At 38.5% G+C, this 10127-nt stretch overlaps 1 pseudogene; it reads left to right on the top strand.

Annotated features, from left to right (window-relative positions):
* The first annotated feature begins 279 nt into the window (after nt 1–279).
* LOC148689456 (uncharacterized) lies at nt 280–8996 on the top strand (annotated as a pseudogene).
* The last annotated feature ends 1131 nt before the right edge of the window (nt 8997–10127 follow it).

The following is a 10127-nucleotide window of genomic DNA, read 5'->3' as shown; positions in this document are numbered from 1 at the left end:
GGCGGCGAGCTGGGGCCTAACGCCTAGGCAGCTAGTCGGGGTCTAGGCAAGCGCCTAGGCGGACTAGACGGATTTGACTAAATCCATTATATTTCATGTAAATAAATGTATGTTTATACTTCAAATATCTATAATTTCATCATAAACTACAAAATAGAATGACACATATATTATGAAGTATTGGAACATAATGAAAACATGAGGAACAATCAAATAATATGTGCTCATTTCAGTATTTGACAAGTCTCTTACAATTTATTGAAGAAAAAAAAATGCAAAATGAAAGTTATCTATTTTCTGCCTAGGTGAGTCGATGCCTAGGCTGGTCTGGGCGGGTGCCTAGGTGGTCTAGACGGGCGCCTCAGTAGGTCTATGGGGGGCTCTTTCTTAATTTTCAAACACCTAGGCATTAATTGGGACGGTGACCAACTGCCCTAGCGCCTAGGCGGGGATTTTTAGAATAGTGATAATTTTATGTTATGGATTGTCAATAATTTTCATGTTGTTAAATGTTTTTAAAAATGTTGTTTAAGTTTCATGTTGTCAAAATTTTTTTTTTTATGTTGTTTAATGTTACTTAATGTTATTTAATTTTGTTTAATGACTTAGGAAATTATAGGAAAAAAAATAGATTTTTTAAATTTTGTAATTGAAAAAAATAGTAAAAAAGAAAAAAGAAAAATCAAATATGACATCAGCATGTGGCTCAGCCCAGGGCTAGTTGGCCCTTTGGCCCTTTTTGTCTAGTGGGGCCCACGAGCCCTTTGGCCTGGCCCTCGGTTAAAAACTGTTTTCGGGCTATTTTTGACCATCTAGCCCTTTGGACCATTCGGTTGGAGATGACCTTAAAATACATATATCTTAAACTCTTCCTCATTTATTCCTCCAAAAAAAAAAAAAAGGGTAAATGACAAAAAACTACCTCAATTATTTGTCACACGACACTATCATACCTCATCTTTTAAAATTGACAATGTCATACCTCATCTTTAAAATTTGGTCCAATGTTATACCTTCCGTTAGCTTGGCTGTGAATTTCGCAGTTAAATGCTGACATAGTTTGATTCAGGACCCACCTTTTATTAAAAATTTAATAAAATATTGAAAATAATAATTTACCCTAAGAAAAAAAAAAACAAACCCAAACACCCATCTTCCCATCGCCGTCTTCACCGACCTTGTCTCACTCAACCTCAGTTACAACTCGTTCTCCGGCCACCTTCCCGCCGAAATTTTCAACCTCGCAACATTAGACATCAGCAGAAACAACTTCTCCTGCCACTTCCCCGTCGGAGTCTCAGCTTTTCAAAACCTCATTGTTCTTGATGCATTTGGCAACAGCTTTTCCGGGTCGCTCCCCACCGAAATTTCAGAGCTTCAAAACTTCAAAATCCTCAATTTAGCCGGAAGCTACTTTCGGGGGCCGATACCGTCGGAATACGGCGCTTTCTGCCTCCTCAAGTTTATTCATCTCGCTGGGAATTTGATCACCGGAAGCATTCCACCGAAACTGGGGAAGCTCAAAACAGTGACGCACATGGAAATCAGCTACAATATTACCACGGAAACATTCCGTGGCAATTGGGGAACATGACGAAGCTCCAGTATCTCGACATTGCCTATGCAAATATCTCCGGCGCCATCCCAAAATCCCTCGAGGATCTCAACAATCTTGAATCCCTCTCTTTTTCAGAAACCAACTTTCCGGGTCGATTCCGACGGAGCTCAACAACATCAAAGCTTTTCAAATTTTGGATCTTTCCGACAATCTGATTTCTGGGTCGACCTCAGAAACCTTTTCAAAGCTGAAAAACCTTAAACTCCTCAGCCTTTTTTACAACGAGATGGCCGGCGAAGTTCCCGACGAAATTGCAGAGCTTCCATCGCTGGAAATGCTGCTTTTGTGGAACAATTACTTCTTCGGCAACCTTCCCCGGAGCTTGGGGAGAAACTCAATGCTCGGGTGGGTGGATGTCTCCATAAACAACCTCAGCGGCAGCGTTCAACCGGATATCTGTGGAAATGGCCAGCTCTTTAAGCTAATGATGTTTTCGAACAACTTCACCGGTGGCCTTTCCACTTCCCTGTCAAACTGTTCGTCTCTGGTTCGTCTTCGACTCGAAGATAACATGTTTTCAGGTGAGATTCCATTGAAATTCAGCAGTTTCATTGATATCACATATGTTGATTTATCTGGGAACAATTTTAGTGGTGGGATTCCAAACGGCGGGGAAATGTGGGTCTGGGGGGGGGGAGATGTTGGCGTGGGTAGGGAAAGGGTCGGGGGTTGTAGGGAAGGGGAAAGGGAATAGATATGGGTTTCATGGAAGGAGAAAGAGAATGGATGGGAAGATAGGTGTTTGGGTTTTTTTTGTTTGTTTTTTTTTTTAAGGGTAAATTATTATTTTTAATATGTTATTGATTTTTTAATAGAAAATGGGCCCCGAATCAAGCCACATCAGCATTTAACTAAGAAATTGACGGCCAATATAACGGAAGGTATAAAATTGGACCAAATTCTAAAGATGAGGTATGACATTGTCAATTTTAAAAGATAAGGTATGATAGTGTCATGAGACCAATATTTGAGGTAGTTTTTTTGTAATTTACCGAAAAAAATTATTATATATCGTATATATTCTCGAAGAAAGAGAAGGAAAAAAATCTCTCCAAAATATAATCTAATGCGTCTCAAATCATTATATTGTAGAGATGGTTAGTATACTGGATCTAAATATTTTCTGATTTCACTAGTTTGATAGAAAAATTATATTAATATACTAAATTAAGAAGACCGCATTGCATTTTCATCTTAAGTCTCAGCTTGTATTGGATGACTATGTTCGAGTGCATATGTGCATACTTTTTTTTTTTTTTTGTCTCTCTCCTTATGTGATTAGAGAATGAAAATACAATGGTTAAGTACAACCGGTACTAGTAGGTTTCTTTCCGCTTCTAATTTGTATTGATGTTCTTGAGGTTGCTAAAGGGAAAAAAAAAAAAAAAAAAAGACTATAATCTCAACTTTTCATTTTGATGATTGCAACAAGTGATGAGATGTTTACAAAGATATTTGGGTAAAGTACAAAAAATTACCTCAATTATGGGTCGAACGACACTATCATACCTTATCTTTTTAAAATGACAATGTTATACCTCATCTTACGAATTTGTGACAATGTTATACATTCCGTCAATTTGTCTATTAATTATTCCGTTAAATAGTAACGTGGCTTAAAAAAATTAATTAAATATTAAAAACTAAAATTATAAAATCATTTAACAATTTTTTTTTAACATGGGGACCCACCCCTTATCCCCCTCACCTTTCTTCTCTCCTTCTGTCTTCCCCCACCCCAAACCCAGATCTCACCCGTTCCCGTCTTCCCCTAACCTACCCCCCAAACTCATCACCCTCAACCTTCTTCCCCACCTGTCTCCCCCCGAACTCATCACCATCACCCTCCTTCCCCATTTCAGTCCCCACCCTAATTTCCCCACTTTGCTCTCTCTCACCGTGCCCAGAACCACCATCCCTCCCCTCTTTCTCCCTTTCCTCCCGTATTCTCTCTCCCTTTCTCCCTTTCACGATGCAACAACAGCCTTGTCAGCTGATGCGTGATTTATACGCACACAAATTAAACCCTCTTTTTCGTCAAATTGTAGTATATGTATAAGTAGGGATCGTTCTAGACCGGGGATTAGGAGGGATTGTTAACCACTTGGATTTGACTCAAAAACGTAAAATAACAATATGAAACACTATACTAGACTCAAAGAATGCAAAACTAAACTTTAAAACACTAAGACAAACCAAAAGACTCAAAACAACACAAACACACTCAAATCTGCCTAAAAACCACTTTCTGGGCAGATTTGAGCACAAACACAAATTTGGACGAAATTAAGTAATAACTTGACTCAAGAACGTAAAAACACAATATAAAACACTAAACTAACTCAAAGAATGTAAAACTAAACACTTAGAACATTAAAACAAACCAAAAGACTCAAACATCACCCAAAACACTCAAAACTGCCTTAAAATCACTTTCTGGGCAGTTTTGAGCACTTTGGTGAATTTGGACGAAATTGGGAAATAAAATGAATCAAAACACTTAAAAGCACAAACTAAATTGATTTCTAACTAAATTGGACATTAAAGTAAAGGGGGATTTAGATTTATACGAAAATTGAAATAACAAAACAAGTTAATAAACGAAACAGATTGTAAAACGAATTTGATGGAATGGAATGAATGGATGATAGAATGGCTAAGGGGTTCATCTCCATACATGTTATACTTGCATAATAAAATGATTTCCAATTGCATTTCAATAAACCATGAAACTCAACACCCCGGGTTAACCGTGATGCACTAATTAACCTTCAAATCTTCCTAACGTTATTGAATTGGATGATGCATGCGACAATTCAAAACATTCCCCACAAGTCCTCAACATGAATGCATAGAAGAGGTACAAGCAAGAATCATTATGCTCTATGAAAATTATAAGTGTTGACGAGGCATTCGTTACTATGATTGCATGAAACTTATGCCAAGAATTTGTTTAACGCGATTGTTTATAAGCAACCTCCACTACTTGTGAATATAAGTTCGTAACTATTAGGTGAAACTCACTTATATTCTAGCGTCATATTCATGCATGAAAATTAAGCGCGCATTCTCAATAAACATACATAAATAAGTTATCAATCAAACGGTTAAACAAATTGAATCCACAACTTATGAAACGCAATTAGAAGTAATCAAATCAAAATGCAAGCATAAACATATATTTCGAATTCCCCCCTAGCCAAGGGGGGTTTAGTTGAATTTAAACATTGGAATCAAAGAAACACCTAAACATTCCAACAACTCAAACTTGAATTGTATGAACGTTTAGGCACTCTTCTCTTCCATTCCTCATACGTACAAAACAAAGAGTATTGAAATTAAACATTGAAATCAAAGAAACACCTAAACATTCCAACAACTCAAACTTGAATTGTATGAACGTTTAGGCACTCTTCTCTTCCTCTTCGTTGTAGCACAAGGTCTAAGGATAGTTTGATGGTGTGAATGGTTTGGGGAGTGGTTGGAGTGGCTGCAATGGAGGAGAAAAGTGTTTTGGTGGCTGCAATGAGGGTGTGGAGAGGTTTTGACGAATTTCTGGAACATGGAAGAGTGTATGAATGAAATGTGTATGCAATGGATGCTTATTTATAGGTGAAATGGGGGGAACATGACAGCTAGGAGGGAATGTGGCTGCATGTTTGAATGATTAAAGGATGCATGTGGGTTGGAATTGCATGTGCAATGACAGCTAGGTTGAATATGCATGTGGAATGGCTGATTTATTTGAAGATGCATGTGCAATGAAGTGGAATGACAGCTAGGTTATGATGATGAATGCATGTGGCTGATTTAATTGAATAGGAAAGCATGTGGATTTAATGGTTTAAAGGGTGAATGCATGTGGATGCATGTGTTGATGAATGGGATTAGGAAAGGTTTAAATGTCCTAAAACTAAAGGGAACAAGGTTCCAACACTTTGGTCTTCAATTAGGTCTTCAATTTCGTCCAACACTTTGGCTCCAAGCATAAGCTATCCATCCTTAGTCCAAAAGTGCTCCAAAAGTCTCCAAAATGCATCTTTTTGCTCCTTTAGCCCTTTGGACCTACAAACACACGAAAATAGCTTAAAGTACTAAAATAACTAAAGAAACATAACGTAAATGCACGAGAACAAGCCATTTAAGTCGCATGAATATGCTCCTATCAAATACCCCCACACTTATCTTTTGCTAGTCCTCGAGCAAAACAAAACAAAAGAAACCAAAAACAAAACAAAACGAACAAAACACAACCTATACCTTCCAACAATCGTCTCAGGGATTTCCAATGCACATGACAAGTTAAAAATCATTATTCCCACAGATTTTAGCCATCTTTACACTTAAGTACATTTTTAATCATAGTCACCACATACTAGTTCACAATTAAGCATTTAAAACCATGTTTTGAATGTAGTAACATGCCTTAGAGAATTCCCTCAATTCCTTACTAGATGTACTCTCGTTTTTCACACAGATTTTCTAACTTCACACCCTACACTAGTTATATGTGAGAAGATTGATGTAAACATGAAAACGAACACTCACATATATGTATCATAAAGAGAGCAATTTCTGGAGTTAATAAGCATGTTTAGGTATGATCTCATGAATGGAATGCTACTACTTAGAAGCGAGAACCAGTGACACCATAAGCTTATACCAAGTTCAAACTCCACAAATTGAAACACATAACAATCAAGATAGAAGTCAAAGGGTTGTAACGAGGCTAGGCTATTGGCTAACAATGAAAGGTGAAGGATAAGCAAACATTCTTAAAGCAATAGTGAGCAAAGTATTGAATTAGGTACTTAGAATTCCCTTTAGAACGCAGAAGAAAACTTTGAACACCCAAGGGGAAGTCACAAAACTTAGGGCCATATTCAACTTTTTGGGCCCTTTCTTCAACAATCACACTTGTGAGTCCATTCTCACTTATTTTCACTCTTTTTCTTTCTTTTCTTCTTCTTTTTCTCACATTTTTTTTTTCTTTTTGCCGTGCCTCCTTTAAGATTTAGGCACATACATACACACAAAAATCCCTTCCCCCACACTTATTTTCTGCAACATATTAATCAAAAGGAATTCATTATCCGCCATGCTTACTATGCTTCAAGAACAAGGGTACGGATGGTCCTAATCTAGGCTAGGTGAGGATGATATGGGTTAACAAAGAACATGGGCTAAACAAGGCTCAACGGGGTTAAAACTTACAACATATACGAAATATGGGAAGTAAGGCTATTTGGCTATGGTGGCAACTACACAACTTCATCTTGATATATGTTATGCAATTCAATGTCATGCTTTGAATGAAACAGATATAAGTTCTAGCATTTAGTTCTATCATGATACAATTGCATTCTAAGTAGCAACCAAGCAAGGATAATGAGATCATGCAACAACTTTAGAAAACAAAGAATCACAGAAAATAACTCTCCAAAGAAAGTAATGGCTCGAGTCTCACAGGGATGTAGCGTTATTATGAGTTTCTTCCTTCAAGCATGTTACAGAAACGAATTTTTCTTTTATGATTGCATGTGAAGTCATACATTATAACCATAACCAAGCATATACCAAGAGTAAATCAAACTTTCATCCATGTTTATAACTCTCTTTAACAGTCATGCAATTACAAACCAAATCCTTATCATTGTGTTGGAAGGTACCCTAAGACACAAACACACAAAAACGACTCAAAACACTCTTTTTAGGCTTTTCGAAACATGTTTTTCAAATTTTTATGTGATTTTCGGAGTTATAAAACAAAACATACTAAAACACTCTAAAACAACTTAAAAACACCTTAAAACAGCAAGGAACAACATTTGAAGTTATGGGTGATAAAATCCCACGAATTTGCATCAAAACACTTTAGTTACCCCCCCCACACTTAAATCAAACATTGTCCTCAATGTTTTAAGCATAGATTCACACAAAACATAAGTAAACACACAAAAAAACAATTTAAACATACTAAACATGGCATAATGTAATTAACAAAGAGAAGAGTTTAGGGACGCAAATCTGGTTATGGAGTGTAAATTCCCTCTTCTCCTTGGTGATTGCATTGAGGCTTTGATCTTTGTGATTCCACAGGCTTACTCTTGAACTGGTTTCTGCCCATCGTTGATTTTCCTTTGTGCTACTTCTTGAACTGGGCAGCAGGATGGTTCTTTTGGTCTCCTCCACTTGTTGATTTTCCTTTGTGCTACTGGGCTGGAGGATTCTTTTGGTCTTCCCCGAAGGTCTGAGCTTACCCCTTTGGTCTGTTTCTTTGTTCAATCTTTCCAATTCGTATTGAAAAGGGTTGGAGGATAACTCAGCCTATGTTTGTCTCCACATGCTTCAATGTATCATTTTCACTTGCGGTACTAGTAGGTTTCTTTCCGCTTCTAATTTGTATTGATGTTCTTGAGGTTGCTAAAGGGAAAAAAAAAAAAAAAAAAGACTATAATCTCAACTTTTCATTTTGATGATTGCAACAAGTGATGAGATGTTTACAAAGATATTTGGGTAAAGTACAAAAAATTACCTCAATTATGGGTCGAACGACACTATCATACCTTATCTTTTTAAAATGACAATGTTATACCTCATCTTACGAATTTGTGACAATGTTATACATTCCGTCAATTTGTCTATTAATTATTCCGTTAAATAGTAACGTGGCTTAAAAAAATTAATTAAATATTAAAAACTAAAATTATAAAATCATTTAACAATTTTTTTTTAACATGGGGACCCACCCCTTATCCCCCTCACCTTTCTTCTCTCCTTCTGTCTTCCCCCACCCCAAACCCAGATCTCACCCGTTCCCGTCTTCCCCTAACCTACCCCCCAAACTCATCACCCTCAACCTTCTTCCCCACCTGTCTCCCCCCGAACTCATCACCATCACCCTCCTTCCCCATTTCAGTCCCCACCCTAATTTCCCCACTTTGCTCTCTCTCACCGTGCCCAGAACCACCATCCCTCCCCTCTTTCTCCCTTTCCTCCCGTATTCTCTCTCCCTTTCTCCCTTTCACGATGCAACAACAGCCTTGTCAGCTCCACCATCATCCGCAAGCTCCAAAGTCCTAGACTTCGAGAACCTCGTCCTCCGCACCCACCCCGAGAGCCTTTTGTCTTCGAGAACCTGACCGATTCGATCGTCAACATGAGCCTCGGCAAGCTCGCCCTTCGCACCTATAGTTGTGCCAACAAATCTGCGTTTTCTGACGAGGAGTACCTTCAGTTATCCCAAGCCTTCAATGATTTCTCTGCCTGCAATAGCGACATATCAGGAGAATTAAAACGGCTCGCAAGCTTGCCGCCGCCGGAAAATGCGCTGACCCCTGAATTATCCGAGGCTGTGCCAGAACTGGAGCTATGCTAGGGGTTTTTGCAGATGGAGAACATCTCGACCGAGATCATCGAGAGCATTTCGTTGGAGGATCTTCAGCCGATGATCAAGATCTGCGTCGACGGCATCCAATCGCCGTCACTTGCCGTGAAGCAATTTGCAGCGGCCAAGCTCAGGCTTTTAGCGAAGAATTGGGTTGATAATCATGCCTTGATCGCCGAGTCCGGCGCCTTTCCTGCTCTAATTCCTCTACTGCGGTGCAACGATCCATGGATGCAAGAGCACGCCGTCACGGCGCACACGCAGTTTGCTAAATTCCAATTCGGATTTGAACAGGGGAGAAAGAAAATGATGGATGCACGAGGCAGAGGTGTCAAAGGGGTAGCAACAGAGCACACCGAATTTGCGAAATTCCAATTGGGATTTGAATTGTTTGAGTAAATTAAAAATTGGGGACTGAAATGGGGAAGAAGGGTGAGGGTGATGAGTTCGGGGGAGACAAGTGGGGAAGAAGGTTGATGGTGATGAGTTGGGGGGTGGGTTAGGGGAAGACGGGAGGGGGAAGACGGGAGGGGGTGGGATCTGGGTTTGGGGTGGGGGAAGACGAGAGGAGGGAAGAAAGGTGATGGGGATAAGGGGTGGGTCCCTATGTAAAAAAAATTGTTAAATGATTTTATAATTTTAGTTTTTGATATTTAATTAATTTTTTTAAGCCACGTCGTTATTTAACGGAGTAATTGACAGACAAACTGACGGAATGTATGATATTGTCACAAATTCGTAAGATGAGGTATGACATTGTTATTTTAAAAAGATGAGGTATGATAGTGTCGTTCGACCCATAGTTAAGGTAGTTTTTTGTACTTTACCCAAAATATTTTATAACCAAATTACGCCACTAATATTGTTGGTTTTATCGCTTTATCGTACTCATTTTTATAAATATATTTATCGTGCTTGCATTTATATGAGTTGAATCTCTCCAACCAAGTGGTGACAACTTACAATCACCACTCGACTGACGACTCACGGCTTGTTGTAAGTACATTTTTTTTTCTCAATTGAGAGAAAATGAAGCTTTAAATTCATACTTTAACACAAACACTAAGACATTTGCAGTGTAGTTGAAGGCTGTAACCATTTGAGTGGAAGTATGTTGCCATT

This window comes from Pyrus communis, chromosome 17 (assembly GCF_041283825.1).
Source record: "Pyrus communis isolate YQ-2024b chromosome 17, ASM4128382v1, whole genome shotgun sequence".
NCBI lineage: Eukaryota > Viridiplantae > Streptophyta > Magnoliopsida > Rosales > Rosaceae > Pyrus > Pyrus communis.
This window is presented reverse-complemented; position numbering and strand designations above follow the sequence as displayed.